This window comes from Sinocyclocheilus grahami, unplaced genomic scaffold (genome assembly GCF_001515645.1).
Source record: "Sinocyclocheilus grahami isolate Dianchi unplaced genomic scaffold, SAMN03320097.WGS_v1.1 scaffold2207.1, whole genome shotgun sequence".
NCBI classification, from domain to species: domain Eukaryota; kingdom Metazoa; phylum Chordata; class Actinopteri; order Cypriniformes; family Cyprinidae; genus Sinocyclocheilus; species Sinocyclocheilus grahami.
Window position 1 is genome coordinate 17,298 of NW_015507386.1, and position 10,089 is coordinate 27,386.

General features: G+C 35.1%; 1 protein-coding gene across 1 annotated transcript in view; it reads left to right on the forward strand.

Annotated features, from left to right (window-relative positions):
* LOC107574389 (ras GTPase-activating protein 3) overlaps nt 1–10,089 on the forward strand; it is a 52,100-nt gene that overhangs the window by 1,191 nt on the left and 40,820 nt on the right. The window lies entirely within an intron of this gene.

The window sequence follows — 10,089 nt, forward strand, 5'->3', positions numbered from 1 at the left end:
GAACAAGATGCTTATGATGAAATCATTCCTCCCGACTCGAACAGACAGGCTTGCGGGTTTCTTCCTGGACGGGCTGTGTGTTGTGTGTTCTCGGTGTGGCTTGACTGATGTAAACATGATAAACACTGGGAAGATGCTCTTTGTGTTTGTCTCTGTTTGAGTGTGCTTGACGTGTGAAATTATGCGTTTGTGTTTGTGTGGTTCTTCGCCGGTGTCATGCATGAGGTGAATGTGTGTTTGCTGCCGTCCTGCCGTCATTATTTGCCTCAGATTAAAGCAGAACACACACTCACACACACACACACACACACACACTCACACACACACACACACACACACACAGTCCTGCAAGTCTAATCTAATCTCTGTATGGCACAGTAAACGTGCTCCGTGCGACACCCGGGAACGTGTTTGGCTCTGAGCATCAGTCTCTTCCATATTTCCATATGTACCACAGTGCAGCTGAACACATTTATAGGAGGTCGTGTAACTGCTTTGCATTTAAAAATCACTCAGTTTGGGTTGTACATTGAAAAAAACGTTTTTGTACTAAAATAACTAAAACAACAACTAATATAAAAATGTATAAATAGACATATTTAAAAAAACAATGACTAATAAAAATTATAAAAATACACAACAAAATTGCCAAATGGAAAATATAAAAATAATTTAAAATATATGCTATTTTTTTGTGATACCTGGTAATTTGTTACTAACGGCTGCTGTTATTAAAGTAAGAAAATTAAACAAAATAACAAAACGAGACCATTTTCAATTATAAACCTTATGTTAGTAATATAGTATTTTGGCAGGAATTCCTCAGGCTTTTATATTTTGAAGTGCAACAATCAAGTTACTCTCCACTTTAGATGAAGAAATGTGTTTGTTATGATTATGAGCGCTTTATAACACTGTTATTATTATTAACACACAAAGAACTCCACTGTGGCAATACCATGGTATAGTGATGGCTTTGCATGGTACTTTAATGGGCAATTGAGTTATTCTCTACTTTAGATGAATAAAATGTGTTTGTTATTATTGTTATTATACTTAAATCAACACTTATAGGCAACAGTGATGGTATTAGATTGATATATAGACATGGGAACAAATCCATTTGTGCGTGATTCGTGATTGAGAGTGTTGTTTCCTAACATCTTCACATCCCTGTGCTGCGCAGTTTGGTATTTTTAGCCCGATTGCTTCACCAGCGTTTGACAGAATTGCACGTTTTGGAGAAGTAGCCGCAGTCCTGCTTCGGTTCGGTGCTCCACGTGACGTCACGCACCTTCAAACAGCAGAGGAAACCAGCGAGATCTTCGAGAGAAATCTCATCTGTGGTAGATGCTATCGGCCGTCACACACTGCTTTGCAGAAAGTCTGGTGTCCATTGGGCAGATGTACAGTAATGTCTCAGCTAGTCAACTGTTGCATTATGAAGTTGTCCTTGACGGATGAATACTTTTTGCTTTCTTTTAATGCTGTTGTAGTTGTATTGGTTGGAGAAGCGCATCCGTTCTGCGAGAGCATCTGATGTTTCGTTTTAGCATGTTAAATAAATATCTGGATGATAGTTGGTGGTTGATGATGAGAGTTTTGTAATTCTCCAAACAGTTTCCAAACACCCATCTGTCATTGGTCAGTCAGTCAGATAGCCCCGCCCCAAACTCATAAAATTGGTTTAATCTGAAGTTAACATATTGCTCAAACAAACAGATCAATGTTCAATGGAAGAGTCAGTGTTTCACTCTTTAGGAATCAGACCGAATGACTGACTTGCAGTGAAACAGACCAGCCGAACATCGCAGCTGTTTTGCATTGCTCCAAGTTATTATTTAAGTCACATGCACACTGTTCATAGACAGTCGTCTCAGCTAGTCAACTGTTGCATTATGAAGTTGTCCTTGACGGATGAATACTTTTTGCTTTCTTTTAATGCTGTTGTATTGGTTGGAGAAGCGCATCCGTTCTGCGAGAGCATCTGATGTTTCGTTTTAGCATGTTAAATAAATATCTGGATGATAGTTGGTGGTTGATGATGAGAGTTTTGTAATTCTCCAAACAGTTTCCAAACACCCATCTGTCATTGGTCAGTCAGTCAGATAGCCCCGCCCCAAACTCATAAAATTGGTTTAATCTGAAGTTAACATATTGCTCAAACAAACAGATCAATGTTCAATGGAAGAGTCAGTGTTTCACTCTTTAGGAATCAGACCGAATGACTGACTTGCAGTGAAACAGACCAGCCGAACATCGCAGCTGTTTTGCATTGCTCCAAGTTATTATTTAAGTCACATGCACACTGTTCATAGACAGTAAAGAGATTTATCTGCAGGGCAGATCGTGTTTAAATGTGAGCCGTGCTGGCAAAATGAGTCTAATTTTGAGCTACAGGCAAAAGAAGTGAATAATGTCAGTTTTGGTCGAATTTGAGGTTTTCACAAAAATAAGTTCATTAAGCCCTTTTCTAGCGATCCCAATGCTCCAAATAATAAAGTGATCTTTATTGGTATGTTTTCTGAGAGGCGTACCTTTTTCTCTGCTCCCTTCAAGTTGTATGTCTATTGTTGCAAAGCGCAGAATTCCAGCTTTGTGAATATTCATATCAAATTCTCAATGGCATGAGTCCAAACCAGTGAAATATGATTTTCAAACCCATGCTGATGAAAACAAAATAATTGCGTTGACTGACATTTGCAAAGCGCGTGCATAAGACGCGCCTCTCCGAGGGTCCGATCTCCCTATAAAGACCCTATAAAACAATCATTATTGCGAAATATGTCTTGGTGAGATTCACACAAACATAATCTGTTAGGTCTTACATGAACGTTTTTAATGGTTGGGGAAAAATCTGAAGTGTAACATTATATTAGAGCCATGCATTACATTAGGTCTTAATATAGATCTGTCTCAATGTTAATCAGACATTAAAAGAAAAGACGAAATCACTCGCTGCTCTTAATTAAACTACTGTTTATTTGCATCTTTGTTCTTATTTTTAATAACATCTGTTAGGTCTTACATGAACGTTTTTAATGGTTGGGGAAAAATCTGAAGTGTAACATTATATTAGAGCCATGCATTACATTAGGTCTTAATATAGATCTGTCTCAATGTTAATCAGACATTAAAAGAAAAGACGAAATCACTCGCTGCTCTTAATTAAACTACTGTTTATTTGCATCTTTGTTCTTATTTTTAATAACAAATATAAAATTAAAAAATATCTATATTGTGATTAATAATATATTAATTATTATTAAGAATAGAATCGGAGGAAAATATGCAACGTTGCTTGGTAGGGATGTAACGATAGCATGATAACATCGCAATATGAAGTCCACGATACGATATTTAAAAAAAAAAAAGACAAATGAAGTCGTCTGATGATTCAAACAAGTCGTATATCATTTTGAAGATATTAAGAATGTTAAAATAAAAAGAGCAAATTTTTTGAAAATGTGATTTTTTAGACTCATTTTGCCAGCATGGGTCACAAAGTCTCTTTGCTGAAGTGGTGAATCCTGACGTGTCTTAGTGAATTATAGGTGTTCTCTGTGAAGAGTAGTGTCACGGTAAGCAGACTAACATCAGGCCGAAGTGTCGATGGAAGGCTCTCATACGTATATGGAGTTTCCCAACGGAGCTCGTGTCTAAAGGAAATGCTGTCGGGCTCTCAGGGGTCAGGAGCTTCTGGAAGAGGGAGCGACGAGGAAACAGGAAACTGCTCCAGATCACTTCCTGATTTGGCCGAATGAGCTGCAAAGCTGCTTGTTTTTCCATATTCCTGGGAAGCAGCGGGATAATGCAAACCAGATGGAAGTTCACTGTCTTTGACGGTCACGTGGAGAATCACGAATTTGTGTTGCTGTTTCCTCTTCTGTGACTGTGTGTACTCTCTTAATTCATGGTCATGATCTTATTGTGAAGGATTAATGTTCGAGCTGTACGATTAATCTATGCATATGGAAATCTTCCCAAACTATTATTATAATTGAAACTAAAACAACCATAAATATTGGTGTTGTCATAATAATAATAATAACAATATTTTAATATAAAATTGTATTACTATATTTTCTTAAATACTTGGTTTTATTTTACAATGAAATTACAATATTAATATATATATGTTTTTAATATTTCTATTTGTTATTATTGTTATTACTATTATCAATAATAATAATATTATATATATGATATTATATAATCTTTAATAATATATAATTATTTATTTTCTGGATGTTTTATTTTACAGTGAAATATTACAATATTTGTTCTTTAAATATTTAATTATTTGAATTATTATTAATTATTTTACAGTGAAAAATTACAACAGTAATATTATTTTAAGAAATATTGTATTTGATGTTATCATGATCATCAATAATAGTAATAATAATAATATTATTATTATGTTTTATTTTAATAAAATATTACAATAGTTATATTTCATGTTTTATTTAAATATTTTTATTTGATTTATTTGATAAATTTTTTTTGTATTGATATACAAGCATACATTTTTTGGCCAAATTGTGCAGCTCTACTGATAAGTACAGCAAACCAGTAGCTTTGATTTGCAATTTTTATCAGAAAAGTCACAGTTAGACTTTTTCCCGATATCATGAAGCCGTAACTGACTCTTTTCTGCAGGAAAACATCTTCATAATCTTTCATCAGAAATGCAATAACTTGCTCAGAAACAACTTTTCTCTTCAGCTGGCATCCTCTCTAGTCCATGCGTGCCGTTAGTTAATGTTAACTAGTAGTCAGTGGTCTGTTCGGTTGTTATTTTATGCTGTTGTTATAGTTTTAATTTTCCAAACTCTTGCCAGTAGTCGTTTAATTATGTAATAAAGCCTGTAGTACACCAGGACAGAAGGAGCTTTCAGAGCGTGTGGTTTGTGTTGTTAAGGAGGAGTGCGGTCAGTCGAACTGAGGTTTGTCTGACGTTTATTTGTGCCGCCTTCGGATAAAGAAACAGGCCCAGCGCTGTGTCTGAAGGAGGTCTCCTGGGAAGCAGCGGGATAATGCAAACCAGATGGAAGTTCACTGTCTTTGACGGTCACGTGGAGAATCACGAATTTGTGTTGCTGTTTCCTCTTCTGTGACTGTGTGTACTCTCTTAATTCATGGTCATGATCTTATTGTGAAGGATTAATGTTCGAGCTGTACGATTAATCTATGCATATGGAAATCTTCCCAAACTATTATTAGAATTGAAACTAAAACAACCATAAATATTGGTGTTGTCATAATAATAATAATAACAATATTTTAATATAAAATTGTATTACTATATTTTCTTAAATACTTGGTTTTATTTTACAATGAAATTACAATATTAATATATATATGTTTTTAATATTTCTATTTGTTATTATTGTTATTACTATTATCAATAATAATAATATTATATATATGATATTATATAATCTTTAATAATATATAATTATTTATTTTCTGGATGTTTTATTTTACAGTGAAATATTACAATATTTGTTCTTTAAATATTTAATTATTTGAATTATTATTAATTATTTTACAGTGAAAAATTACAACAGTAATATTATTTTAAGAAATATTGTATTTGATGTTATCATGATCATCAATAATAGTAATAATAATAATATTATTATTATGTTTTATTTTAATAAAATATTACAATAGTTATATTTCATGTTTTATTTAAATATTTTTATTTGATTTATTTGATAAATTTTTTTTGTATTGATATACAAGCATACATTTTTTGGCCAAATTGTGCAGCTCTACTGATAAGTACAGCAAACCAGTAGCTTTGATTTGCAATTTTTATCAGAAAAGTCACAGTTAGACTTTTTCCCGATATCATGAAGCCGTAACTGACTCTTTTCTGCAGGAAAACATCTTCATAATCTTTCATCAGAAATGCAATAACTTGCTCAGAAACAACTTTTCTCTTCAGCTGGCATCCTCTCTAGTCCATGCGTGCCGTTAGTTAATGTTAACTAGTAGTCAGTGGTCTGTTCGGTTGTTATTTTATGCTGTTGTTATAGTTTTAATTTTCCAAACTCTTGCCAGTAGTCGTTTAATTATGTAATAAAGCCTGTAGTACACCAGGACAGAAGGAGCTTTCAGAGCGTGTGGTTTGTGTTGTTAAGGAGGAGTGCGGTCAGTCGAACTGAGGTTTGTCTGACGTTTATTTGTGCCGCCTTCGGATAAAGAAACAGGCCCAGCGCTGTGTCTGAAGGAGGTCAGGGCTGCGTTTATGTGGAGTATGAGGCAGCGTCTGATGACACGCCACTCTTCCTCTTCAGTAATGTTTAACTCGGCTCACAGGGGATGTGACGTCACAGACGCTGTTTATCCTCCAGAGGACCGCCGATGACTCAGGCGCACGGATTGGACTCGTTTTCCAGGAATACTGCTGAGAAATGTAGTGGTTTTGGAGTATTTGGGAAAACCATCAAAGCGTAATGAGTGTAATAAATGAGGCGGTTTCCTGTCTTTGTGCTTCGCTCGAATTCACAGTGTTTTCATGTAAACCTCAACACACACATTCCTGTTGACATGATCAGGTGTTCTCAAGTCTCCTTGGAATATGTGACCTTGGAGCACAAAACCAGTCATAAGGTTCAATTTTGTGAAATTGAGATGTATGCATCAGCTGAAAGCTGAATAAATAATCTTTCCATTGATGTATGGTTTGTTAGGATCGGACAATATTTGAAAATCTGGAATCTGAGGGTGCAAAAAAATCTAAATATTGAGAAAATCATCTTTAAAGTTGTCCAAATGAAGTTCTTAGCAATGCATATTACTAATCAAAAATTAAGTTTTGATATATTTATGGTAGGTAATTTACAAAATATCTTCATGGAACATGATCTTTACTTAATATCCTAATGATTTTTGGCATAAAAGAGAAATGTATAATTGTGACCCATACAATGTATTGTTGACTATTGCTACAAATATCCCCCAGCAACTTAACACTGCTTTTGTGCTGCAGGGTTTCCACCTGCATCGTATTTTTTCTTTCCGTTTCCACCTCCTGCTCTCGCTGGAGCGCCCCGGTGTACATGAGGGCTAACAGACGAACGCCCTTCAGAAATTAACAGAGCACATACAATATAACTGTTACTGCACGCTTTCTGGACCAGCAAAGCCATAATTGCAAGACTAGGCTACTAGCATGTGCAAAACAAGTTGTCTGAACAATCAGTTGAATAATAACACATTTTTAAACAATATATAAGGTGTTAAGTATATAAGTATATATTAAGGTGTTCATTATTTTTGTCACAAATAATATTAATATAACTTTACCTGTTTTACCAGTAATAACATGTACAAGACAATGTTATGAATTCCTTTCAAAGTGTTTTTGTAACAAATCCAATTGAAGAGAATAAATTTTTGTTGTTGCATTGCACATGCATTATATTAATATTATACTTTAATAATTGTGATAAAAAGAATTGATCTTAAATACACTGTAAAAATGAGTTTTCCAAGTTAATTAAAACAAATATTATTGGATGACGTTTTACATTTTTCAGTGTGCTACTTGAGTTTCTTTGAAATGATTTGTAAATATTACTACTAGCAATTTCTTGAGTAAAAATTAAGCAAATGCACTAATTCTTTAGTGTATCATTCTTATTTTTAGAATTTGATATTATATTAATTACATTACATACATTACATTATATATCATTCATATTTACACATTGTTTAAATGTGTAACTATTTTTAGGAAACATTTCACATTTCATCTGGTTTCTATTTCATGTCATGCTGGGAAGCTGGAGGTTAAATCTGTGTTTAACCGGTAGTTAGTCCTTTAACTTCAGCGCTATCATCTTCACTGTATAATTTGCTGCTGTCTCACCACTGGAACTGCACTTTCTCATTTAGTTTGTTGCAGAATGATTGTAAACGTGTATAATGACTGTCTCTCTCTCTCCTGCTCAGTGCTCAGTCATTTAGTAAAGTTGATCTACAGCTCAGGATAGTCGCTTGAGAATCGTTTGTGTGTTTTTTATTTACAGAATGACTCTAATGGTTTGATCCTCAGAAAACAAACTTACTGAAAGCGTGTCAACCTTGCATGCATCATAATTGTGTCCCTGCAGCACAAAAGCAGTGTTAAGTCGCTGGGGGATATTTGTAGCAATAGCCAACAATACATTGTATGGGCCATAATTATACATTTCTCTTTTATGCCAAAAATCATTAGGATATTAAGTAAAGATCATGTTCCATGAAGATATTTTGTAAATCTCCTACCGTAAATATATCAAAACTTAATGTTTGATTAGTAATATGCATTGCTAAGAACTTCATTTGGACAACTTTAAAGAAGATTTTCTCAATATTTAGATTTTTTTGCACCCTCAGGTTCCAGATTTTCAAATATTGTCCGATCCTAACAAACCATACATCAATGGAAAGATGATTTATTCAGCTTTCTTATGACTGGTTTTGTGCTCCAGGGTCACAAATGCATAAATGTGAATGTAAAGTGTAAATCAGTCCAGAGAGGATCACCATTATCATCAGGGTGTTTTGGTTTCACTCTCAAGCTTGTGAAGGAAATGCCATTTAAATTCTACACCCACTTCCTGTTTTGATGCATGGCTTGTTGAGAGTAATCGGGTGTAGCCTGCGACTCTCAAACTTTCACAGTGTTTGTGAAACCTGTTTGAACACAGTCTGGTCTGTTTGATGATGCTTGTGGAACAGAAATGACACACTGCCGCTTTAAAAATGATTAAACATCCAAACAAAATGATGATGTTTAAAGTGTTTAAAATGACAGGTGTGGATGTGTTGATCTGTTTTACATCAAAGGAATTATTCAAATTCTCTCTGTTTCCTCAAACTGAACGAACATTGGTTCTCAGCTGAACTGAACATGTTGCGTAAAATTGGAAATGCAAATACGAGTTGAAATATAGTGGAGAGGAATATTTGAATTTGGGCCGGTTTCTCTCTTAAACAGCACACGGATCATATGGATTTTTGTAGCTTGACAGCATCTGTTTACTGTCTGCAGTCACCGTATGATAAAGAGCAGCGTGAACATTGTGATAAATATCTACTTTTGTGCTCCACAGAAGAAAGAAAGTCATTCAGGTTAGTAATGAGATGAGGGAGAGTAAATGCTGACTCGTGAACTATCTCTTTTTTGTTGTGATGGCATTAAAGCAATAGTTCACCCAAATATGAAAATGTGCTCACCCTCAGGCCATCCGAGATTAGGATGAGTTTGTTTCTTCATCAGATTTGTAGAAATGTAGCATTGCATCAGTGTCTCAGCAATGGATGCTCTGCAGTGAATGGGTGCCGTCAGAATGAGAGTCCAAACAGCTGATAAAACCATCACAATAATCCACAGCACTCCAGTCCATCAGTGAACATCTGGAGAAGACAAAAGCTGAGACAAATCCAGCATTAAGACGTTTTTAACTCAAATACGAGTCCATAATCCATAATAACGCTTCCTGCTGTAAATCAGTGTTGAGAGAAATCTGCACAGATCAAGCAGCGTTTAAACAGCTCTAAACTAATATGTGGCTGGATTTTGATGTGAGAGACAACAGCAGATGCTCTTTTTTACTGGAGGATGCCTTATTATGGATTGTGGACTATGTATTTTAGTTAAAAACTTCTTAATGCTGGATTTGTCTCAGCTTTTTTGGAGTGCTGTGGATTATTGTGATGTTTTTATCAGCTGTTTGGACTCTCATTCTGACGGCACCCATTCACTGCAGAGCATCCATCGCTGAGACACTGATGCAATGCTACATTTCTACAAACCTGATGAAGAAACAAACTCATCCTGATCTTGGATGGCCTGAGAGTGAGCACACTTTTTTTTCATTTTTGGCTGGACTATGTCTTTTGTAACAGCATCCGTTTACCGTTTCTGTGACTCTATTAAAGCTGGTTGAGTCTGTGGAACATGTGGTCCTCATGTTTAGAGACGTTAAACTACATCTTGGATGCAGTCGGAATTCCTTTCCTGCGATCTCATTTCCTGTCGAAGCTCTCTCTCTCTCTCTCTCTCTCTCTCTCTCACTCTCTCTCTCT